This window comes from Haliotis rubra, unplaced genomic scaffold (genome assembly GCF_003918875.1).
Source record: "Haliotis rubra isolate DU_JTF1 unplaced genomic scaffold, ASM391887v1 Scf18, whole genome shotgun sequence".
Classification (NCBI taxonomy): domain Eukaryota; kingdom Metazoa; phylum Mollusca; class Gastropoda; order Lepetellida; family Haliotidae; genus Haliotis; species Haliotis rubra.
This window is the reverse complement of record NW_025765780.1, coordinates 1,918,134-1,944,917: the sequence shown is the minus strand read 5'-3', so window position 1 is coordinate 1,944,917 and position 26,784 is coordinate 1,918,134. Positions and strand designations below refer to the sequence as shown.

The 26,784-nt window shown below is 39.2% G+C and overlaps 1 protein-coding gene across 1 annotated transcript in view; it reads left to right on the top strand.

The window, feature by feature from the left end:
* Positions 1–221: 221 nt before the first annotated feature.
* The window catches only part of LOC124273362 (G-protein coupled receptor dmsr-1-like), a 39,724-nt gene continuing 13,161 nt past the window's right edge, over positions 222–26,784 (top strand). Inside the window, exon 1 of the mRNA XM_046708599.1 lies at positions 222–932. The gene's annotated coding sequence lies outside the window, so the exon portion shown is untranslated. The remainder of the gene's footprint in view (positions 933–26,784) is intronic.

Genomic DNA, 26,784 nt, shown 5'->3' with positions numbered 1-26,784 from the left:
TGTAAGAAATCTTCAGTATGTTAATGGAAAGCAAATAAATCTTAACACCAAGCGATAGCCCGTCACGACATTAACAGCCTAACACCGTGCGGATAAATTGCTCCTTAAAAGACAAGCGTGTGGCTGCTGTCAATTTATCGGACTACTTTATTCTCATTGGTGGCACGAAATGAATCCAAATACAAACACATAGCTTGTGCTATTGACTAAACACCGAGTGATAGCGGCACGAGAGGTACGCTCTCACTGACACGGTAGCGTCAATACAAGTCCGGTATTGATGCGGTGAATACGTGGAGATGAATCAACACCATAGCTGGGTACCTTTCACCATCGGCTTCTCGAGACTATATATGGAGTAACTACCATCGATGCTACCAGTGGTTTTCCCCCAGGGTAAAGGGATGAAAAAGCTGGACCTAAGATATTTCCGGCTGTTTTCTGTCACGTTGGTTTATTAATGAGGAGGAGTGTGGACTTCGAGAAGTTATCAGTTCACCAACTGGTTTCCGGAAAGAGTTGGCATATGTCATTGAATCATGCACGAGTGTGATTAGATAATATCTCGAGAACCCTAATTGTCCGTCTTAATCGAAAAGTGACAATTCTGTCCATCATTCGTCAAACATATTTCTGTATCATCGTTGAGTATAGTTATACTCTGAACTGACCTCGTAAAGTACATCGTAGGACGTACACAGGTAGTCCAGCTTTAAAGTCACCACACTGCAATAAGTGAATGTCCATGGCTCCTGCCGTTTGAAGAAAACAGCCAGACTTTTGTACTGTGAGAAAATCCTTAAACTGCCACATGAGTGGACATATGGTGGCCTACTTGGGATCACCCCACCAACCATCATAGACCACAAGCCATTGATTGTGAACTTGCCGGTACGTCAACATGCACAAGGCGTCTCAGAGAGACATTGAAGGTGAGTCTTAGCACCAACAGATTCTTAACATAGATCAACATTTGGGACTCTGTGTCACTTTATTGAATGAAACTGACATTCAATGCACCCAGTGTTACTTCAGTTGCGTTGGTTAAGATGCCGTAAGAGGACATATATGGTCAGTTATTTGTCATCCTTATTGGTCAGAAATTTGTTTGACCACATGGTCTGCAGAAAGATAAAGCGATGGAATAATGTTTGTATCCTCTGGCGTAAACAAAGGTTCGTTCTTTTCTCGTGCTTAAAACTGCCTCCAGCACATATGCCGTGTACTTCTATATACAATGCCGCTTCCAAGTAGCAGTTTGTCGAGGATATAAGGCGTGGTCCGTACAACGTAACCTCGTCTCTGTGTTACTGTTGGAGGGTCAATCTGTATACAACGGTGTGTATATATTGCAGCAGGCAAGTGTTAAAAGCCTGGAATGACTGACTGACTGAGTTTGGGTTTTACGCCGCTTTTAGCAATATTCCAGCAACATCACGGCGGGGAACACCAGAAATAGGCTTCACTCATTGTACCCATGTGGAGATTCGAACCCGAGTCTTCGGCGTGACGAGCTAACGCTTTAACCACTAGGCTACCCCACCTCCCCGCAGCTTGGAATGAACCAGTTGTACTTGCCGTTTGTATAGGCATGACTCACAATACAGCAGAAGGTGAACTGAACCTTAGCGGTTCACTAAGTGACCTCGGGGCTTTTTTGTTGTTGAAAAGATGAGTAAAATATCATTTAGACATCGAATTGAATATTGAAAGCAGCATGTGTCGCCGAAAATACGTGGCGTTACAATACAGGTGAAGTGCAGCATGCATCGTGACGTAATCAATGCCAGCAAAAACTGACATGTAAAAAATACTAAATTGACTATTGTGATTTTGGAGCAGTTTACTTACATATTTTCAACTCAGATTTATCTGGGAATTTCAGCATCGACAACTTAGGCACCTAATTTTTCAATAACATTTCTGAAACATAATGGTTAGAATCGATGTTAGTTTGTGTCTTTGATCTGAAAGGGGTTAATGAAATCGATAGGAATGAATAGATTCACTTCAAGATTTACTCTTCCAGTAAACAAGCATGGAACTTCTTGATGTGTGCATACAAGGAATGTTGTTAGTTTTTCAGCTTATTTAAGCCGTAAGCTTATTTAGGTAAACAAACACACAGATGATCAATGATGAACACCGACGGGTATTGGATAATAGTCATGTGTATCGGCATGAACAGTGGTAATACATTGGAAGGGAATATTAAACATAACCCAAACTTCCATTATCATATCACAAACATGAAGTTAATGTCAGACATAACAAAACCATATTGATTTCCATGAAATGTGAACAGAAACTAATATAATTACAGCTATAGCAAATACCCGAATGACAATTGATGTCAAGATGAAGTTGCTTGTACAGTGATGTTCTGAATGTTTTAATTTAATGGGTTTTGGTTTGCGAACAGTACGGTCGGTGTATAACGCTAAACTTTAACATGCAATGGAGGCTTTTTAAAAAAAATTATAAAGATGAGTAAAATATCATTTGGACATATAATTGAACATTGAAAGCAGCATGTGTCGCCAAAAATACGTGGCGTTACAATACAGTTGAAGTGCAGCATGCATCGTGACAAATATGCATTACTATTGAACAGTTATACGTAAATAGTTTCCGTTCTTCCCTTCCAGTGTGCATGTGTTCATGAAGGTGAACGTGGTCATTAGCATCTGTTCCCAACAATCCTGTGGTCGGACAAGGTTCAGGCTCCATTTTTAAAGCTAGACTTAAAGTAATAACAGATCTCAACACTGTCTGATTAGTCCTAAATGGTGTGCGAAATAATCTCTGGCCCGCTATCCTGTGGCTAGTAAAATTCCAGTCGGGCCAGTAAATCTCCATAGTCACTGGCCCGACTGGCTAGTGAATTTTCATTGGGTCATATTTAGATATATCACTCTCTCCGACTTGTTAAGTTATAATACACATTTAAATCATGGAAGATTATAGTCTGATAAATGATGGTATTTTACCTTTTCCAATATTTTGATTAGTTTCTACATTCAAATTCCTGGCTAGTGAATTATTTTGTGGGCTAGTAACATTCAGGCTTAGCTAGCCCGACTGCCTTGCCAATTTTGGAAACTATTTCGAACACTGGTCCTACATCCAGGCCATCAGTTTCCAAATTTAATGTATGTACTAAATCGTGTATCAGTGTCAGATGTTGATCTTGAGTTTCTTAATACGATGCTTATTGTCTGTTGTGGTAAGACACATTCCATTATCTGAAGCTAAATCATTATTTACATGTTACTTCCCCCGGCTGTTACTAATATACATGGCAGTTTGTGGATATGGATCGGACACAACAATAACCAAATATTCATACGCTTCACCTATTCACGACAAATATACATCGCTAGTAACATATCCAGCCAGCTGTTCTACCAATCCAGGTGTCGCATGCCTCTGTTGGTTCTCCAGATATAAATAATATATCTGACAGATGTTCAAGGCTGATTTCTCGTACAGTCCCAGCAATGTACTCGCGTATATCATGATGATACTGATGGCGAAATGTCATCCTCCTTTGATGTAACTTTGCCCGTCTCAATACAGTCTTCCAAGATCCTCGTGTGTTAAGATCCACTTTAAAACCTTGTACCCTACGCTTCATAGTTGCATGCAATCTATCTATGCTACGCCTGAGATGTGAAGACACAAAGAGTTGATGTAACACACGTGTAGGGCGGTTCAATCGATGCGTCAATACACTTGTATAATGTGCGTGTGGCAGGTACGTCATTTCTGAGTATAACTGCAAGGTAAGAAAAGTCTATAGAAACGGTGTCTTAGTCAGGATATCATGTCTTGACAGACAGTATTGCACATATCAGATCAAAGGTAAACGCCATAGATTACGACATAAAGTGTAATTCGGGATTGTTTGCACCAAAAGTGAACTACATCAGATTTTCTTTGTAATGCGAACAGAGCGAGTCTTAGTCAATGAGTCGAATTGATCTTCAGTAACCCATGCTTGTTGTAAGAGGCGACTAAGGGGATCGGGTAGTCAGGCTGACACATGTTGGTTGACACATGTTACCGGTGCCCAATTGCGTAGATCGATATTCATGATGTTGATCATTGGATTATCTGTTCCAGACTCGCCGCCATATAACTGGAATATTGTTGAGTGTGGCGTAAAACTAAACTCACTCACTCACTCGCTCTTGAGTCATGATTTGATCATGTTTGATTTGAAAGTCTGTTCAATAAGTGCATAATACACAACTGCTAATGGCTTATAGACTAATCTTATCTTTGAAAATTTTTTTCGGCACAAACGTACACCTTTTCGCACATGGTAATGGCCATGCAGCTTGACATTTATGTTTTAGTCCAGACCTGAATATATTAAGTTACTATTGCACAAAATTACCCAGCCTCAGATTACTTTTTCAATAATTTCAGCATTTGCAAGAATGAGTGAGTGAGTGAGTGAGTTATTATTTAACGTCACATCGGCAATATCTCAGCCATATCGTGACGAAAACAATTTAAACAATTGCAAGAATGATGGATGGTCAAATAGATATTAAATAGACAGCGTTTGCTTTCAATTTCCAACTTCAATGCAAAACAAATTCAGTATCCTGCGAGAAGAAGTGGAAACTAATTATTTGAATTTTCATTGTGGTCAGCAGATATACATATTAGTACAGTGTGTAGCTTTACACACGTCTATCATATTGCCTGGGGTGTATGAAGCTGATGAAACTGTTAAATCATGAAATCAATCAAGTCAGAGATTACTTAACACAACCAGTAACAGTCACCATGATGCAATCAACTGATGCCTTCTCTTTACAATGTACGAAATATGGCTCACATGTTCATACAAAAGCGTTCACCTGGATACCGTTTAGTATGATAAAGAAAATGTAAACGTCTGCTCTTGTTAATTTACATTGTTCACGAGACTAAACGACCGACTGTACACATAAGAAAAATACAAATACATTCGATTCTCCAGGTGTTGCACGTTATGTTCACCATCTTTTCATTAAACCCTCTAACACAATAAGCGGCAAAATCCGTTGCGTAAACGAGTATCTGATCGCCATGTTTTACTAATTGTCCCATTAGTCCAGTGGCAAGGAAGCTACATAGCAATGACCCCACGCTGGTTACATAATTCTCCCTCTAATTAATTTAAAAAATCCATTGCATGCTACTAACTATCTCATTATGAGACTGCTTCGCAGTTACACGTTCACGCTGGTTTTATTACGGAACAGAATTCATGCCAATGAACATGTCAACGTAGAAATCTTTATGTGGAGGTGGTAATATTAATGATTAATGATTATTAATGATTTAGAAACGTGTGCAGTAACCAGTGAGGTTTTCAAGTAATGCCCATTGAAGTCGCTGACAGTGGACGGTTATTTAGAAACGTGTGCAGTAACCAATGAGGTTTTCAAGTAATGCCCATTGAAGTCGCTGACAGTGGACGGTTATTTAGAAACGTGTGCCAGGAACCAGTGAGGTTTTCAAGTAATGCCCATTGAAGTCGCTGACAGTGGACGGTTATTTAGAAACGTGTGCCAGTAACCAGTGAGGTTTTCAAGTAATGCCCATTGAAGTCGCTGACAGTGGACGGTTATTTAGAAACGTGTGCCAGTAACCAGTAAGGTTTTCAAGTAATGCCCATTGAAGTCGCTGACAGTGGACGGTTATGCTCGTTGAGGACCATACCAAGGATGACTGAACCCCACTCTAAACTAATGACAATAAACCTTTCACGAAATATATAATTTCTCATGATCCTTAATGAATTGTGGTTGTTAATTTGATGAAACCGTTTTATTGCCCAAAATGTATGCCGAGTGTTGTCAAAACAACAATCTCCAATTACCTTTGAGAGAACATTTTGCAGTATTAAAATCATAGAACACGTCTTCACCAGGTCATGCTGGTGAAAATTCTGAAATCTGTGTCATCTTTTCACGTCCGATTATTGCACGTTGACGAATGTCTTAAAACCTGATGACCATAATTACAAAACTCAGTAATATGTGTTAATGGTCTGTCCAGTGTTCTTCTTGTTTCAACACAATAGGATTTCACGTTCATGTCACGGCTCATTTCCTAGCTTGTGTATATTAGGGAAATGTTCGTCCTTCTAGGTTAATGGATTTCATTTTCCACCTCACGACTCCTTGGACGTTTTGATCAGTGCATGTTTTAACATTATCCGGATGGTTAGAATGTATACCTCTTTTCTGCATACATGCATATGTACATGGGGACGTGCACATTGACACCACTTAATGAAAAGCTGGACATATATTTTCACGTGAGAATGTAAATGTATAAAGTGTGCTCTGATGGGGGCTGGTAGGCCTTAACTCTGGCGTAATAAGATGCTAGTGGACATATACCACTAAACTATGAACAGCGTACAGAGTACAACAGAGTACAGAGTTGCATGTGATGTCGTGTGTGCCCTCTGGCCCAGATTTGATTGAACGGATGTCTGGACTTAATGATAACTTGTCTGTTATTAACTATTATTGATCTACACCGATGACTCGTGCAGGTCGCCATGTAAGGTAATTGATTTTGTATCCTTTGTGCTGCTCAACCATATCTCCATTGCAAGCTTGAGAATTGAGACCTGGCCTCCAATATGACCTCAAGCGATGGGGATTCATATAATGATCATATAACTGAATGGACCAGATTTATACATGAACTCTTGACCACGTTCTCTCCCTCAGTGAGCGAGTTCCTGATTCAGCTTAATACCTCTGTACACAGAAATGCAGTTATAGCACGGCTTGGTAGGTTCAGGATGGAAGAGATCTCTCCTAAATATGCCAAATGACAAAATGAAGTCACCGCATAGCAGGACATGAAACCGTCCTTTGTTAGTATAGTGCAACTGTTTACGTTCATATGTGGCAAAGATTATTCAAATAGATGTTTCCATCTGCATCTGACACGCTACCGTCGTCAACACGGCATATACATTTCCAGAGACGCGATGACTACGACAAAAGAAATTAGTGACATATTACAATTGGTATTTACTAAAAGTGATAAAAAGGCACAACAATTATGATTATATACAAATGCAAGAATGTTTCAATATCATTTGTCCACTTTCATACTAGTTCTCTAGAAGGTCATAAGTGTCTGGTAGTTCTGTAACTGCGAATTAAGATTAAGCAGTAATATTTTACTGAGGAGTCTTCAAAGGGCCTGTAAGACTCGCGAGACGCTACTTCCGGTACTAGGGTCATCCCGGGTCCCTTTGCCCACGCCAACGTGCGATATGCGAGACGAGGCACAGATATCAGGTATCAGATTTCCGGTGACAAGCGCATATTCAAGAACCGGTTCTGGTTCCAAATCGCGCGACCGCCGAATATGACTTTACAAGACCGGACCAAGTGTACGCTGTTGGTCACGGGGAGTACTAAGGTCTCGCGAAGTGCTGTGGCCTACTTACAAGTCCTATTGATGTAACGCATAGTGTGGATAACTGGAAACTTAACATGTACACCTTGCATTTTCAGGTTTGCTCTGAAAATGTCAAAGAGAAAGTTGTTTTACATCATCACAGAGAAAGTGGTTAGAAACTAGTTCTACCCTTATAATCCTACAATCAGTCAAGCCACAGAACCAATCTCCCCATTCCGGAACACCAAAACACCTAGTGACATACATAGAAAGTGCTTTGAAACATTTCTTTTGTCAACTATACATAAATTGTCTTCACATATGTGTCTATTATACACATGAAAGTACTAAGTATTGTTACTATGATATGAAATATTTGAAGATTATACAAAAAATTAAAAATCATCTATGACTTTTGACGTTTTGCAAAAAACTGTTTATGACGTTTACCATCCTCGGTTTTACAAAGAATCAGTGATAACACTTCATTGTCATGTCAATCATGTATTGGGCAAGCTATTATGACGGACCCCCACTGGAGGACCCGCTCCTGTCCGTCGTGTGGAGGCACGGACATGTCATCACAAATTAAGTTGTACCCCTGTTAACGTGGTTTAATGTTGAACGTTTGGAAATGAGATTCCAGAGCCATCATGATGGAAGCTGTCAGATGGACATTAATCATTTCCTATTGTGACATGCTTCTATGCATATTTTACGCTCAGTGGGGATGTCATATGTTTAGCCGTGCACCGTATCGTACTTGATTGATGGGAGATGGAGCACAGGGGTTTTAGTAATGATTCGTACATCAAGTGTGAAAGACGAGTGGCAGAGGTTGAAAGATTGAATGCAGTTGATAACGCCAGTCCTTAAATTAAGAAGTACTATATTCCCAAACACCCTAGACTGTGGGGAACGACACACTTTAGTTGTATTAAAAATAACCTCGGGAACAGTATTGCTGATTTATTCATACACAGTAATATAAACCCATTGTATCTTTACATTTCGTCAGTGGTGGGTTGACTTCAAACTTGCATTTTACTTCATCAAAATCAATATACACAATTGCGAATGACGAAAGCCCATTTCTCTGTGAGCATAATATTAAACGTTAGTCATAAGTGTCAAGTTTTTATTTCGGCCTTAAGCTGGATTTATTTCTTCCATCAATTTTGTAACTCTCTTATTGATCTGTTTGTCAGTTTATGAGTTTCTTGCACTGCAGAACTAATGATTGTTATAGTGTATGTGTCTCGTATGAGGCATATTCTACATGTGTGGGGCTGAGTGGTTGTCCCAGCGACCAAAGGTGCCGCAACCTGCACTGGAAATTGTTTTGAAGATGGGTCTGAAGTTGCTCAACCCTACTTCCAACCGCGATGTTGGTGCAGACGTCGAACGTTTAATCATTCCTCTATCACGCATACAGTTCATTAACCAATTACAGTCTTAAGGACTTATCGAGTCGTTTAATAGAAGGATCGTCAAAAGATCGTACATTATTAACGCAGGGCCACCTAACGGAAATAATTCCATATTAATGATTCAAGCATGTATGCCAGAAACCAGTGAGTTCTTCAAGTACAGATGACGCCGGAGCTACTGGCGTGCTGATGACATGCATGCTTTTACAGGATAATTACTTGGAAGACTTTCTAGAATCAAACCCGCCCTCTCCAAACAAGTGACCATAAAACCTTCAGTAAACATTAATTTCCGATCCTGATTGAATTTGTACGTGTTGTACTAGGAATCAACATCAGTCCGCTGCAGTCCTGTAGGGTTGATATAAATATAGAAACTTGATTTGTGGAATTCGTATGCATATAATTTCGTATGGCACAAATGAGACATTCGTCAAATTCCTTGAATTCTAAAACAAGCAGATATCGTTTGAAAAAGATAGGGAGTTCATTGTGAGTGAGTGAGTAAGTGAGTGAGTTAATATTTAAGACAATACAGTATAAAACACTGGCTATAGATCGCCACCAACTGAAGGTAGATCACCGTACTAGGAACCATGGGAGTTCATTGTGAAGGCCTTAAAGAAAATCATGATGTATAGACATTTACACATTTTAAACATATTTTATTCACAATGTGAAAAGGATGGGGGGACAAGTTCTTACAACTTATAAAACCCTTCTCCAAAGATATTTACAATAAATAATTACATCACAAGCAATTATTAGAAACAGAGACAGGGAAAGATTGACAGTTCAGGGGAAATGTTATAATACAAAAGATGTATAGAGAGAAGACTAGTGGAATCGTTTAGATTTGCATATATACTGATGTATATTTTTGAATATGATTTCGTTTTTATGATTTAGACATTTACATAAACCGAATGTAAGAGTAATTGTCACCTCAATTAACGTCAGGGGCGGTAGGGTAGCCTAGTGGTTGCAGCTTTCACTCGTCCCGCCAAAGAAGAGAGTTCGATTTCCCACATCGATGCAATGTGTGAAGCCCATTTGTGGTGTCCCCCGTCAGGTTATTGCTGGAGTATTGCAACAAGCTGTGTAAAATCACTACTCACTTACCCAGTCGACGTCATAATATCCGTCATAATGAAACTGCGGATTTCTCAAATGTAATAATTTTAATGGGTAACAGATATGTTAAAAAGGAATGTTCGATGCCAGAAGTGACATCACGTCAGAATCATGACACTCACTAACGTGGAATGGAAACTAATATCACAATGTACCTGTTTCGCAATCTTTACCCACAGGTACAATAGGTACACCAGACTTAATTTGAGTGAAAATAGTTAAATTCAATTGTGCCGTTTGCTTCCCGACCAGACGGCAACAGGTTTTCCTGCATTTCTTTGATCTCTGTCCAAGGACTTTGGGCATCATTGTTTTTAGTTATTTTCCCTTAACATCGCCAATGCTTAAGTACAGATCAAACAGTTCGATGATTAATGGTGCCAGATTAACATTTTATGACATTCTTTTATCACTAAATCTCTAGCGCTTGTTACGAGTTCCTGGTTTATGTCAGTATTTATAACAACACAGGCGAAATAACGTAGAATTAACATGCAGCGTTCGTTTTAAAGTAACTTAATGGAGCTCCATTTTACAAGAAACGATTGGAAAATAATTATTTATGCCCTTTGTAGTTTGTTTTCCAGAAATCAATACGGTTACAGACCTCAATAACCAACAGGGAAAAACTGGCAGGCTTTCTCGAGACAATATCACTATTGTCATTGTGAAGCTTGCAGAAGCTTAACATCTAGCATACATCCGTCCCAGTGTAACAGATAATAACAGTCATTCAATAATTGTCATGAAACACAAACTCCGAATCCTTTAGCGCTGTATGTTGAAACTATATGATCTTTTACTTTGCAACGTAGCCTTATCACTCAATGACACTTCAGAAATCAGTCCATGCTTAAACAGCATCATAACATGTTATTCTATTCCGTTCTGTTGTTACTTACATGTAACTACTGTCCAGGATACGGTAGCTTTGCATAACATATATGTAATCGTTTGGATTGAATCCAAAACATATCAGTTTTCATGAAATTTTTGTTACGTTACTGTGTTACTTCGACTCCAGAATAAACTTTCTGAAACGAAGAAGTTAACATCAAAGTTTTCCTCCTCAGCTAAGGAGTACCGAGACATGGAATTTGATTGATCACATACTCTAACATTGGTGCGGCTTAAGCGATGGTTTCGAACAGATTTCAACGACACTCTGAACCTATTTAACGCGCAAAAATGTCAAATTATCTGTGGGCAAGAGACTTAGTCCGAGAATCCTCTCCAACAATCTATCACCAATGATTAGGCTACCGTTTTAAAGTCTGTTTGAAATGCCTTTGGTCACCTTAAGGTCTGAGCAAATACCAATCAACCATCACCTTAAGACATTTATTCAATGTTTTCGATTTGCGGAAATGGAAAGATCATCCCCGGTAGTGAAATGTGCTCGATTTGTGTGTAAAAGTGGTCTGACAACGTGTCGCGGCACTCTTGGTTTACACACCCGTGTGTCTTTATCACGGACCGCTCTGAACGTGCACGTCACATTGCTGTGTAATATGTGCTCAGCGTTTGCATCAACGTCTGTTGCTGTAGGCCGATCCGTCTATTCAGATTGCATTGGGATGTAATATCCTGTCCTGGGATATTCACAAGACTGCCCTCAAGAATCTCACCGATTGCTCTGTGTAATATATCTCATCAGCTGTTTTAAATGGATTTTGTTTTGTTTTAGAAACAAATGAAAAAAATATTGAATATAAAGAGTAATACCTCGTTTGAACATGTGTGTAAAAGTGTGTCATGGTGTGTTTGATACATGTGTGTAAAAGTGTGTCATCGTGTGTTTGTTACATGTGATCAATCCTTGATGTTTCTATATGATCCCGTCTTTGTATCGCTAAGCGAAATGGAATGTGTTTGTGACGAAAACGTGTGGGAATCTGTTTGTGTGAATGTGTGTCCATCTTTGTATCAGCTATTGCAATGTTTCATATTTACCTCGACCAGGTAAGATGAATCTGTATTCGAGAGTGTGTTCCGAGCTACGTATCTCTCGTTCTCTCGTCACGCCGAAGACCCGGTTCGATTCTCCACATGGGTACAATGTGTGAAGACCATTTCTGGTGCTCCCGGCTGGAATATCACTAAAAGCGGCGTAAAGCTAAATTCACTCGTGAGCCACCATCGTTTGCTGTATAGTCACAGTAGACTATGTCGCCTCACCAGAGAGAAACGGATTGCTCTCAGGACGTATTGGAGAGTGGAATTCCTAATCTCCCTTCTGTAACACTCTCAGTATAGCCTTGCCAACTTGGATTGACAAAGGGTAAAGAAGTACAAAATGAACACAGCCAAGTCTACGTGTACGTAGCACAGTTACTTATTTCAACGTCCCTGGAGTATCCAGAACAACTCTGAAACAAGTGTTTAACTTGATACACACACTCGGTACATCCACACTGTTTGACCGACGCTAACCTGCGGGATCATTTCGAAGGCTAATTACTTATTTAGAATATTTTTCAGTTCTCGAAAATGTGATATGTTTGTTATTGTTTCCGGTACACACTTCAGAGCGCTTGTATCTGAATTAGTAACTTCAGACTTGATCACCAAACGGTAATGATAGTACCATGTGGGTATGTCTCAAACAAACCATTAGTATTAATTATTCAGTACCCTGAGACATATTGCAACTTCAGTTCTAATAATGTCACAGGTAATTGTTTCAGCACAGAAATAGCATCGTCTTAATGTGTTTCAGTTTCTTGGAAAGCAATTTTCACTAATGATTTTTACCACGACAACCTACTCAGTTGTGTTACTTAGGGTAGTATTTGCCCCAGGGATGCCTGTAAACGACAATATGAAATGAACGCACATAGTCTTTACATGTAGTGTTTACAACGAATGAGACTTAGGGTATTTGCCTTGTTAAAACTAATTAAAATCAATTTTGTTGACTCATACTGTCCTCACGAAAACATATTTACTTATATAATACTATATTCAGCAATGGAAGCAATTGTTAGTTATTATTAAAATTGTGTTGCCTTTCAAAAACGACATCTGAAGAAATACAACCTTTATGTATGTATTGTGTTCTGCACTCCTTCAAGCGTTGTCAGCGGTATATGAAGGCATATGAACAATGTATCATCTACCAGGAGTGTGTTCTTTGTCTTCGGGATTCCACATAACTGGTGTGTTTTCTGGTGTTAACAGCGTGATGCATACCACACACTAAACTCTGTCGTTGGGGGCAAGATTATCAGCACATAAAACTGGATACCTAAATAATCAAAGCATGAAAACTCTATAACCGTATGGAAACAAATGTTTCGTAAACATTACTCACTCCACGAGGGACAACTGTATGCTGTGTTCCATTTGCATATTTCATACGCTGTCGTGGGTTCTGATGGACAAACATTGATCTAGCATTTTAAGTTGTTGGCCCAGACGAAGTACAGCGATCCGATCGTCAGCATTCCGAAGATACTTATGTTTTGTTAGGCGTGGTATGTTCCCGCTTCTACTTTCATCTTATCAGGATCATACTGCGAAGAACAATATCACCTAGTATCACCGTAAAAGCTCGCGTATAATGCTCCTTTGGAGGTGTGATGCCAGCACTGAAGAAGTAACACGCTCATCACGAGGGAATGCCTGTGTTGTATGCCATTCCATAGATCTATGTACATAGTGATTATATTTAGATGTAAACACATACAATCACGCGTATCATTATAATAATATTGGAAACTGCAGGATATGGCTAGTTTTGCCAACAAAAATATGGTTTTGCAATAGCGTCAGCGACAATAAGAATACCAAGTGTTCTGTTCCTATCCTTGTATAGGAAATACGTTGTGAAAGCATTACCTTGAAGAGACACTCCTGCAATGTGTCTTCGTTACCTTGGTTGTGAATAGATAAATGTTAACTAGTAATTCTTCGGAACATCAGCACTGCAGATAACAACCTGATGATGGAGGAATCCAAGAAGTCAGGTTGATGACATGATAAGTTTCGTTCTCTTTACAAAGGGTATCAAAATGTCATGACATCATAACGAATATGCTTGGTGTAAGTTTGTTTGAGTAGAAAGAGTCATGGATTCTGACATTATGCCCTACGTTGTATACATAACAAACATGAAACAATGAGTGTCAGTGTTAACACGTCACTAGTTTCTATTTCTAGTGTGACTTTTCCATCTCATGTTGTAACAACGCACATACGCGTAGCATGGCCTTTTCGCCCCGCTAGCATAGATTATTATGATGTGTAGTGGGTTAACTACAAATGGTATCACGAGAAAGCGTTCCTCTTCCTGATGGGTTCCTAGAATGGTGATCTACCTACAGTTGTTGGCGATCTATAGCCCGTGTTTTATATTGTATTGTCTTCTTTAATTGGAATGTTTTAGCTTTGCTCGCTAGTTTTATATTATACCTGTGATTATCTAATATTTTTACTGTCCATCGTCGACAAGTTTTAATCTGCAAAATGGTTTCACTTTTTATTGTATAAATTGTTTTCGTCACGATATGTCTGAGATATTGCCGATGTGACTTTAAATATTAACTCACTCACTCACTCTTCCTGATGGATGGAACTGACTCATGTATCGAATAGACAGACAGAATATTTAGAGATAGTTTCTCTGGTTTCTTGTTAAACTGGAAATTAATGTTTAGTGTACCAAACTTTAAACTTTCAAACTAGATTGGATACGTCATACAGACATTCCTTGATTATTTCTTGTGGTGTAATTGTAATTGTCAGTTTGTGGTCTAAATACGTCATTCTTCCTGACTAAAAGTGTAAACTGCGTTCTCATGTGGGAGTCAAATCAGTAGAATGCACAATGTGGATGTGGATGGCAACCTTTCTACTGTCAATACACACCAGTGTAATGCCTACCACGAAGGAATGCCATGTCTCCCATAAATGAACACGTGTTAGATTTGACTGCACCTTTTTGCACCAGGCCACTTTAACCATTCCCGCCATTACTGAAGGTCACTCTTGAACTCGCTTGAGTTACGGATATCAACCTTTAATCACGTACACAAAGAAACACGCTAGGGCCTGAAGACGTCACTCCCCTGTCTTTAATGTGGGAGCCTATTTCAGGCTTTCATCTCCACGGGCTTCAGCATCCGATGATGCACATGATACAACAGAGAACACACCCTGAAACTTCTTGTACATGCACTTTGGTCTGATGCTAAGGGCTTAGTATGAACTTACAACAAATATTGCATTAGATAGCACGTTCTCCACATGGTATCGATACAGTAACGCATAAGGAACTAAATTGATCATGTATGCTTACACTGAAGCTCATCTCTGCCCTTCAGAATTGTACATGATTCTACTGATTAGGAATCCATATTCCTAATCCGATGATATACGTGTGTCATTGTGGTTACATTTCAAGGTAGTGAGTGAGTGAGTGAGTTAAAAATTATAGTCACATCGGCAAAATTTCAGCCATATTGTGACTTAAAAAGTTATACATTAACAATAAACACAATTACATTACATTTCAAGGGAAGTAATTTGATTACATTTGAGAAACATTGCTCATTTGATGCTGCTAATGATACATATGTTCACTTGCGCACAATAATGAATTGTTTCTTAAATAAATTATCCATTCGTGCTTTCCACACGTGTGCTTGTTGAAGGAAAAGACAAGCTTCGCACGATATAATGGTCAACGGTCAACGGTGACTACATGTCAGGGGGAAGCAATTTGATTACATTTGCAATACTTTGCTGATTTGAGTGAGTGAGTGAGTTAAAATTTATAGTCACATCGGCAATATTTTAGCCATATTGTGACTTAAAATAGTTGTAAATACATTATTAATGCACAAAGTTTAAAAAGCTGTCGACGAAGGACAGTAAAACCAACTAGTATATCACAGTAACAAGAAATAAAACTAGCATACATGTATATCACTAAAAGAGGATTTCAAATTAGGACAATACAATATAAAATAAGGCTGGGGATCGCCAACAGCTGAAGGTAGATCACCATTCTAGGGACCATTGGGACTTACAGCACTTTAGCTATCTGCAGGGACCCTAGCTTTGCTGATTTGAGGCTGCTGCTAATACATATGCTCATTTGCGCACAATAATGGATTGTTTCTTAAACAAATGATGAATTCGTGGTTTCCGCACGTGTGCCTGTTGAAGGGGAAGGACAACAAACTACGTAGGGTATAATTGTCGACGGACTACCTTCCAGGGCTGCCGATTAGCATCATACACATGGGAAATGCATTTCTGCTTCATGAACGTCCAGAAAATCCGCAGGTTTACGGTAAAGCCAACTGCGTTGTGCCGAGTACCAATTTACCAGATTAGCAGTGGCGGAGGGTCGATATGCATACCGACAAATAGGATAAGCAGGGATTTGATAGGTTAAGCTGAACAAAAAACAATTATTCCTCTTATAAGATGTGTACACACTAATGATTATTTTTGGCAACAATTCTGGCTGCACGGGAGAGGGAGTGTTGCAGTTCAGTCATGTGTATAAGGGGATGGTAATCTTTCTCATCCCATATAGAGAACGTACGGGGACTGAAAACGGGTTGGTTGGTTGTTGAACGCAGCAATACTCCCGGTATATTTCGGCGGTCTGTAACAGACAATCCAGTGATCTACAGCATGAGCATCCATCTACACAACTGGGATACGATGACATGTGTCAACCAGGTCAGCGAGCCTGAACACCCTATCCCATCTTGACTCCTATAGGCAAGCATGGGTTGCTGAAGATCAATTATAACCCGGATCTTCTCGGGTCGCTGAGAAATGGTAAGGGAGCTGGTATTAAACTTACCACTCAAGGTGGAACGTCGGTGATAAATCTATTGTGTTCATATTAAAAGTTTCTTGTATGAACGCATTGGCCTGCACATCTTCTCGTGAGCATGTCAAAATTTCTAAAAAGGATTAATAATCAGATTTCGTAAAAAAGTGATCCATTTCAATATTTATTAGGTTGTATGAACCTTACAAGACATGCAAGAACGATGAGCTGCTACATCAGCATTCTCTAATTGCGAAAAATGGTAACATGTATTATTCACAAGTGATGATTTATTCTGATGTTTAACCAGTTTGGGGAATTGTACAATCGAACAGTAGAGTCAGTGTTTATTGGAGAGTGCAAATATCTTGCCAATGACGAGATAAAACATGTGGAGATGTTATTGTGGTATTTTTGTTTGTTACATTTACATAATGCTACGGTTTGAAGGTCCAGGGGTAAGCGTCAGCTTTGGCTGTCGGTTAGCCCTTGCTCCTATGTTGACTGTGAAATGTTTAGATACATTGTTTATATACAGTGATTTAGCGTTCAGGTATTGTTAACCATGTTAATATAACCTTTCGTTTATCTTTCTGTCATCACAATCCCATTGTCGTTAATCACTTGAGATCACTTGATTTGACCCCTGAAAGCATAACATGCACACCGTGTTCTAGGATAGCCTCTTTAATATGATAATAATAAGATATGCACATAATAAAAGGAAATTGAGTTTCATCCAGCGATATGAAATCCCTAACACATATGCCAATCCCTGAGTAACATGTCGTGTAAATGAGGTACTCTGTTCCATGTTGATGCTCATACTTGTCATGTGGTATTTTCAGAGAGAGCCCTCAGTAGCCCTACTATACCAGCACATGGAACCAGTGATAAAGAGCGCTGTCATTACTGACGCTACGCTTGTATGGTTGTACAAACATTGCTTCATCCAGCAGTTTTAATGACTATAAACGTCAATAGACAGTACCACATGAAACACAATTTCACAATAAAAATGCTGTTCAGTGAGCATGAACGTTACATAAATTACTACAAGGGTTTTCACAGTCACTGTTAGTGGCATACACGTATTGATATTCGCCATGCAATTGAATACAAAACAACAAGCTTCGTTTCAGTCTATGTTTTTGCTGTATGTACAGAAGCTACTTTCAGGATTGAGTTTTGTTTATTTTGTCTGTAGGAAAACTGTTTGAAATCATAAAAGAAGTAATTGTTTGCATATTACCTTGAAACAAAATCCGCTCAATCCTGCTCAAGAACCAACTGTACATAAAAATGAACACGTGTGGTGATAGAACAAGGGAAATACTTTGTAAAATATACTAGTGGAAGATGAGAAAATAGCTTGTGAGTATGATTAGATGAAAAAGGATATACGTTATTTTGCACTGATAGTCACTGGAATTATTCATTTATATGATATTGTGAGGTCAGTTTACAAAAGCAACCTAGAAATATATGAAGGTTTCCATATGACATGTTGCATCTACCTTAACAGTTATTTGCAGAAAACAAACGGTAGGGTGAGAGACGTGCAGTTGTGTTGCGACTCTCAATGCCCTTCAGTCAGACATTACTCATCCGAGTGAGATTCCTGGACTGCTGTGAATGTCAGTCCCGCTATAATGTCAATACCACGATAAACCAGACAGCCCAAGGTAACCCTCCTACATTTAAGCAAGGCCTTGGACTCGTAGATTGCTCACTGATAACTGTCTGGTCAATTTCGAATAGATATTATCACCATTAACATGCCGATCATTGCTGACAATTGTTGCTCATTAGCGGCAGAGGTGCAGTGTTTTCAGTTGAACCATTTCTACGAGGTCCAACTGGTCTACCATGAAGATGGATGGACAGGAGAAGGCTATTTATCTTTTATAAAGATGTGAGGTCAACGTTGTAGATTTGGATCCATGTAGATCTTCACACATGCTTTCCTTCACGGCACCATGTCAAAAAGACTGCAACATTGTATCGCCACTATAATAAGGAGGGACTGTTGTAACCAATGCCAGAAACCTACATCCTCTACAGCAAGAGTAAATGACGCTTCGTGTCAAAATTTGATTTACAACTTACAACTTGCTAAACAAGCAGCTTCTGTTTTATCTTTAAAGTGTACGATTTGCAGAATCTGTATTTCTGTAGCTCATGTTACCTTCTACTTAGAGTAATCTACTCGTCTTTTAAATATCACACAGACGTGAACCAATTGTGATCAGAGAACTTTGGAATCTGGAATCTCTTTCATTGTTTATACAATGGGCCAGGAAGTTGTTTCAAGGAAAGATAATTATATACTTGTATATAAGGCTAAAAGTGTCTGCGCCGGGATAGCACTTTCAGTCGAGGGTTCGCTTAACGCTGCCATACGTTTATCGCGAAGTCAATGCTTACTGTTTGTGAAGTTTATAAACTCCACTCTAAAAACAACATTGTTTATAGTTTGCTTTCACGGTATACGACGTAAGGCGCATAGGAGTTTGTGCTGTTTTGTATTCATACATCTAGGAAGAATCACATCATATAGCGAAGTAGTGCGAATAGTTGCATAATTACTCATAGCGGTATAATCTTGTGCTCCATATAACTACATGGTAATGGGCAGATGGCAACAGGAATATACAAAAGGATGTGTGACAACATGAGATGGGTATTGATTACATGCAAACAAATAGAACAATAGCATTTCACTTGCCCAATGTTTTAAAGGAGATGTAACCGTGTTGTTAAAGCGTTCTCTAGCTATGTCGATGATCTGGGATCAATTCCTCAAATGGGTGTCATGTGTAAAACCTATTGTTGCTATCTACCTCTGTGATATTACTAGAATTACTCATATGATTAACGAAATACGTTATATACGACTTTATTCTAAAGTTGATAATGACAATGTATACATTGTCAAAAGGATGTATATATATTACCGTTATCAGCAGTATATATTTTTAAATTTTTTTTATTTATTTATTTATTTATTTATTTATTGGGGGTGTGCGGGGGCATAATTTAGCTTTTGTCATTAGAGTAAATTTACTATTTAATTATTTTCCACTGGTGAACAGAACACTGCCGTGAATAATTTCATGCAATCGCGTTATGTTGAGGTTAGTAACACGGTAGAAAAATGGTATTTTGTTTACTTTGATAATGGCACGAACAAAGTGAATGATCATTTTCCATAAGGTCTACACAGCTGACAGTCGAAAAAGGAATGAAAAGCTTCACACACACCCTGACACGTTCTTGTTACAATCCTTCCATTCAGTGACCTGTTACCCACAGGGCATCCAAGTTGTTTGTCTCTGAGACAAGCATGTGGTGCTAAGTGCCGCCGGTTGGAAAGGTCAACACAAATTGCACCATGATAACTCCGCGAATTCATAAGGTTAGTCAATTTTGTCATCGTTGATTAAAAGATCCTTGAGATGATTCCACCTATAAAAGACTTCATTACAGCTTTACAAGGAACATTGCATTAAGAGGGACTTTGAGAATTAAACCCCTTTCGACATCATGTGCTCATGTCTCCGAAACTATTGCAAAGTCTTCTACTTATCGTACGGGACTAAACGAATTGTGCAATCACTGCTCTTAGTCGTAAATTGATTTCTTGCCTGGGAGGTTTTTACGGCTTAATTTCTCAAATCGTTGCGTTTTACGCCTTCTGATTCCAGGGCCTGGCAGATTGTATAATCTTGGCCCGAGTTGAACTCGCAGACCTTTGCCTTAATTTTGATTTGTGGTTGCTCTTTCGTGTTTTATGCTACATCACTTGGATAAGAAAAACTATGAAGGTTGCTGCCTTTGTAGTTTCGGTCATCACAGTCGCAATAAACGTCGTGGAGAAGATATGTTCTGGATTCAGGCCTAGGATGAAAGGAATATATTGTCTTTAACAAAGACCGAAGTCTCCTGTCTTGTTTTATCCCAGGACCTTTGTACACGACATACGTCCATTTCATTGATTCAGTACACTCAAACAGTAACTATGTACTGGTATAGTGTATGGGCTATACTGACGTTCCAGTGTGAGTTTCACACAATGAAGATCAATGTAGTGTCCAACAACACATTTGCAAACCAATTCATTCATTCATTCATTCATTCATTCGAAGTGCGGGTTAGACTTGGTCTTCATCAACACATGCTTTTCCAAAGATGCCAATGATGGTTCTGGTGGTCAGGCTCCCTCACATGTCATCGGAGCCCAGTTGCGTAGATCGATGTCCATGCTGTTGATCACTATATTGTCTGGTCCTGACTCGATTATTTACAGACACTCGTCATATAGCTGGAATATTGCCAAGTGCGGCGTTAAACAACAAATAAGCAAACATTTATTCATCTTTGCAACAGGACAAATAATTGCATCAAGCATGTCGAATAGTATGTTCAATTTCCAAGAACTGGATGTAACAGTCACATAAAACACCTGCAACGGCGTGACACGTAATTTGCATTCACTCAGATAACACTAACGCCGTTCAGTTCCTGTTCACGACCGTTTAAGTGGGACATTAGATGAAGTATTGTCAAAGAGTCTTAAATAACATTTGAAACATTGATATGCTCTTCGAGTGATTATGTGTTCAGCTATAGCATTGGCACGGTTAAATTGTGATACGATCCTATGAGATACACCTCTCGCCGAAGGCTCCTTTAACTAACATTTCAATAACATTTATGTCTTAGCTCAATGCTGGTCAGGTAAGAAGGGTCTTCCAAAGCCGGTCTTCCTGCATCTAAACTATATGATACATGAATTTGACACTATTCATGCGTCCCGAGGTCCGTATCACGCTTACAGTCTCACGCATGGTAAGGAAACCTTGTGAATGCATCGCTCGTTAAGAGTTGCTGATCTGACAGAAACCTCACGGGAAATTACTCAATACACAGCTTGAGCTTCATTGCTGTCGTTCAACGATGGGAGATTACTAGCCAGCGGTTGACAGAAAAGTTGCTTGTTATCAACAGCACCCAAACAATCTAACAAATCTTCTCTACTACCTTAAGTTCCTTTCCGTGTTCTGGGCTGAACCTGTCTGACAGTTAACTTTGATGCTTAGTTATTGTGTCGATCTTTCATCTTTCTTGACCTGCATTTCGTCGATGCGCATGCGCATTATTACAGCGAGTATAGTATCAAGCCTAACGCCATAAACTTGTGTTTCGATATGAGAGGAACTTGAAGTTAGTTATCATTCCGAGGAGTGGGATGTACACGTTCATTATACACACAGCATCTCTGACGTAATGTCACACGTAGACAGCAAGGTAATCCGTGGAAAACGTAAGTATTAACAAGCTAATGAGTGTGAAGATTACGTACTTATTTTAAGAACTCGATGTATAAAAGGAATTGCTTTTTGAACTTCCATGAAAAACATCTTCTATGGAATACATCCTGATACTTTTAGTATATCAGCTGACGTAGAGTAATGGCAACTGCCGATGAAGTCACTCAAGTGAAATGCCCCTTACAATACAGAAAGCTTTTCCCTTGATTGAAGACCGTCACAAGCAAAAGAAAGATGTAATGTATTAGAACTGATTACCATGGCATTTTTTATCTTGGTTTCAACGTGAAGTTTAATCATAATGTTTGACATGTCGGAATGCCCAGAGGATGGTTTAAACAGTGTCATATATGTATGTTATACAAACAATACTGTGCTCTATGCCGTCCCATAAACATGAAGAAAGTTTGATTTCCGCAACCTTCCGAATTATTTTTTGGGGAAAAGAGCTTTTTTCTTTGGTGCAAGGAAGCTCAGAGAAAAAAACATCACATCAAATTTACCTCAAACAGGTGATCAACCTAATATACATGACATGTCTCTCTCTCTCTCTCTCTCTCTCTCTCTCTCTCTCTCTCTCTCTCTCTCTCTCTCTCTCTCTCTCTCTCTCTCTCCTCCCTCTCTCTCTCTATTTTACTGGTGCAACAAGTGGGTAGATGAAGTGTTTCATTTAAATGGAAATTACATGCAATGTTCAACTGTTCAGAGTGGATCATATGTCACTACGAGCTAGAAGTAAGTGACATTCGGTTTTGTTACGTTTCATATATTCTCTGAAGCCACATCTCGATTTCTACGTAGTTATTCTCAATCAAATATATCAAACATGTAACAGAGGTATGTGGTGTTGTATTATTTTATGATAGTATCAGTATAGAGAGAATATTGATTTTAAGGGCCATTACAGTAAAACAAAATAATGAACAAAAAAGCTGACAAACAGAAAACACTCCTGATTTGAATCAAGTTAAGAATAACAACATCTATCTTGGTCTAATAAAAGAAACCCCACGATCTGATTGACATCGCTTAGGTTCTGTTTTTTCGAAATTGTGATTTAAACGCCGCAGTTTTTTTTCGTAGCTAGCAAGGAAGTACTTTAAACATTTTACTCGATGACAGCTGAAAACAGTGAATTTGGTTTGGGAGAGTGAAGAAAGTGGGACATTAACGATTTCTTTGTGACAGTCTGGGAATACAATGTTTCCTTGTGTCAGGAACCGACACGTGTAAGTAGATCAAGCTGTCAGTGTGAGAATTCAGACTCCACCAAATTGAATGGACACAGGATACTCCATGAATAATTATGATTAGGCACCCCGTAGCCAGGGAGTTTATTTGGTAATGTCAATGCCAGTCGCAGCTCCTAGTCTGCTTGACGGCCTTCTTCGCTGACCACTCTCTAGGCCCGTATTATGATCTCAAGCGCAAGACAGCGTTCCATTAGAATGCAACTGAAACCGAGTTGTAATAGAAATGTGGCAGGCTCACTGTCAATGTGAATCTAGCAATGGGGCTAAATGGACTAAAACGTATACTTGTCACTTAAGGACATCATAGTTACATCTGTGAATAGTTCTTTACTGAATGGTAGGAAACAGAGCTCCTTCATCTTCTTCAACCGTCCGCAGGATCCTGTCCAACATATTCCTCATTGGACAAATATTTGGAATGTAGATAAGCGATCTTCTCAAGTGATGGTTGAATGTCGCTATAGTGTGTGAGTGAGTGAGTGAGTGAGTGAGTTAGAATTTAACGTCCCCCTCGGCAATATTTCAGCCACATAGTGACGAGAAATGTTTAACATAAACAATAAATTAAAGTGAATGTAGCTATAACTTATGACATAAGACATATGGTACTGTGTCTCAACGGTATTTCAAAGTAGCATATGGTGTTATGTAGCATCCTAAACAAGCGAAAGTGAGTGAGTGAGTGAGTTAACATTTAAAGTCACTTTGGCAATATTTCAGCTATATCGTGACTAAAACAACATATATATTAACAATAATTAAAGATAGTGTATAAAATCCTGTCAACGATGGACACTAAAACAGCTAGAATATCACAGATATAAATGTAAAACTAGTAATTAAATCTAAAACATTTTAACTATAGAGGACAACACAATATTAAAATAGGCTATAGATCACCAGCAACTGAAGGTAGTTCACCATGCTAGGGACCATGGCGAAAGCGAAAGAGGAATTGCATTCCTAGGTGCCTGTCAGTATTGAGACGACAACCAGTTTCCAATTACTTCGTATAGTTACATTTGGCAAGCTGGTAGTTGGCTTTCAACTATGTTCTAACAATATACCGATGGACGAGACAAACGTGATTGGTTGCATAAATTTAAATACCATTTTGCATCCCTGATCTTTTTAACATGTAACCCTGTCTCTTTTCTCGTGTAATTATTGGCAACAACAATCACCTGGGATATGGATTTTTAACTAAGGGTGCAGGAAATTCCAGTTGCTTCATGCTATCATCATTAAAATTCCGGACTCACCTGGTGAAATATGGAATACTCATCACAGCATTGGTGCTCAGCTGGGCTATGTCCATAGTACTGTCGGCATCAATCACTGGTCAAGCAGCACTGGTTTAATCAGTGTAACTGACTGCTACAACTCGGTACACATGAACACTCAGATTGTATTTTGTAAGACTCAGATTGTATTTTGTAACACTCAGATTGTATATTGCAACTCAAGCTGTAAACGTTCAATGTTTAAAGATAAGGATAACTGTTCATAGAAATATACTGAGGGAAACAAATAAGAGAACACCACTTCATGGCAGTGTTCCTATATTTATTCTCAGATTTCGCTATTCAAAGTTGGTGATGAAAAGTGGACAATATTAAAGGAACGCTTGACGTTTCATGTGTTCCTTTATTTGTTTCGCTCAGTTTATATTTAATAAATGTTAATACCATCTGTCTAAATCAGAGGAATCAGAACAATGTTCAAATATGCTACAGTTAGAACATTTCGATGTAAATGTTACTGCATCATCCATGGAAAAGAAAGTATACAGCAGTGTTACATATATTGTGGGCAATAATTAATCAATCGGGAAATGTTCTGATAGCGATGTATTTTATATGAATTACATATTTGTATTTTGGAACGTAAGATTGCTGCGTGTTGACGACTGTTACGTGTAGTAATTGTTGGTGAGGAAATACACAAACACTACCAGGGTGGGGGAGAGAGTGAGAGAGAGAGAGAGAGAGAGAGAGAGAGAGAGAGAGAGAGAGAGAGAGAGAGAGAGAGAGAGAGAGAGAGAGAGAGAGAGAGAGAGAGAGAGAGAGAGAGAGAGAGAGAGAGAGAGAGAGAGAGAGAGACAGAGAGAGACATACACACACATACATACATACATACATACATACATACATACAACAACTAAACTATCTGCGAACAGAAATAAGGTTCAGTGCTGCTAACGACGTCTTACATTTTTAACAGAAGGACCGCATTTCACTAGCTGTTGTATGAGTTTTCTGCTATGAGCCTTCAGGATATTCCTTTCACCTATGACACATGTCTTTAAGACCGCCTCCGTGGTGTAATGGTTAGAGCGTCCGCCCGGAGAGCGGAAGGTCAAGGGTTCGATCCCCGACCGCGTCATACCAACAGACGTTAAAATATGGTACTTGCTGGTCCCTGCCTGGCGCTCGGCATTAATGGGTACAACAAGGACTGGTCGGCTCGCAGTCAGTATAATGTGTCTGAGTGGGGTATTCATGCTTCACTGCGGCATGGTATCTCAGTGGGCTATAAAATCAGCTTAAGTCTGGGCTAGTACAAGCAGCCACACATACACATACACACGCATGCACGTCGTCATATGAGCGAAATATTCTCAAGAACGACGTTAAACCCAATTTCACCTCACCTCACATGTCTTTTAATATCACGCACAACCATGTTTCCAAAATCAAATATTGTTGGAAGTTGGTGTAGAAAAGCATCAGATGCATCTTCGTGTTTTATATCAAGTTGTTTCTGAACTATTCGTCAATGTCAGCGACAAGTCAATATTTGCAGTGTTTGTATATGATCATATGGATTACACATGCTACTGTTATGGCGTTCCCTTCCTGGATCTCCATCATGCTGCCGCGCCGATGTGCCGCTTCCCAATCAACGTTTGCGTACTTTCAACCCTAGACATAAAAAGCTGGCTCGGATTGATTTTTAAGTTCATTTATTATCCATACAGGGTACTTCCCCGGGGAAAGACTAATCTATATTCTCTGACCACAAAGAAGATATACCAGCAGAGGGTCGTGATGCTGAGTAGAAAGCCATGGCGCATTTCAAAGGAAAATGAACTCATTTCTAAAGCAATATATCATCGCTTGTGTGGCGATCTGGAGGCAAATAGCAGCCTTCCGAAGAATAGAGGCTAGCAGAGCATGCTACTGTAATCACAGATCTATTATGAAGGTATGAAGTGTACTGTAGACCTTGCCGTCTTCTGGGGGACTGACGTTATTGGTTAATGATACGTACGACTAGACGGAGGAGGAGTGGAGTGGAGTCATCACTTTATCCTTATTTGAGATGCATGTCCGTCAATAGGAACAGCGACCACGTATGGAAAAGCTAAATCAAATCGGTAGGTGATTTAGAATTCTCGTTTATGACTA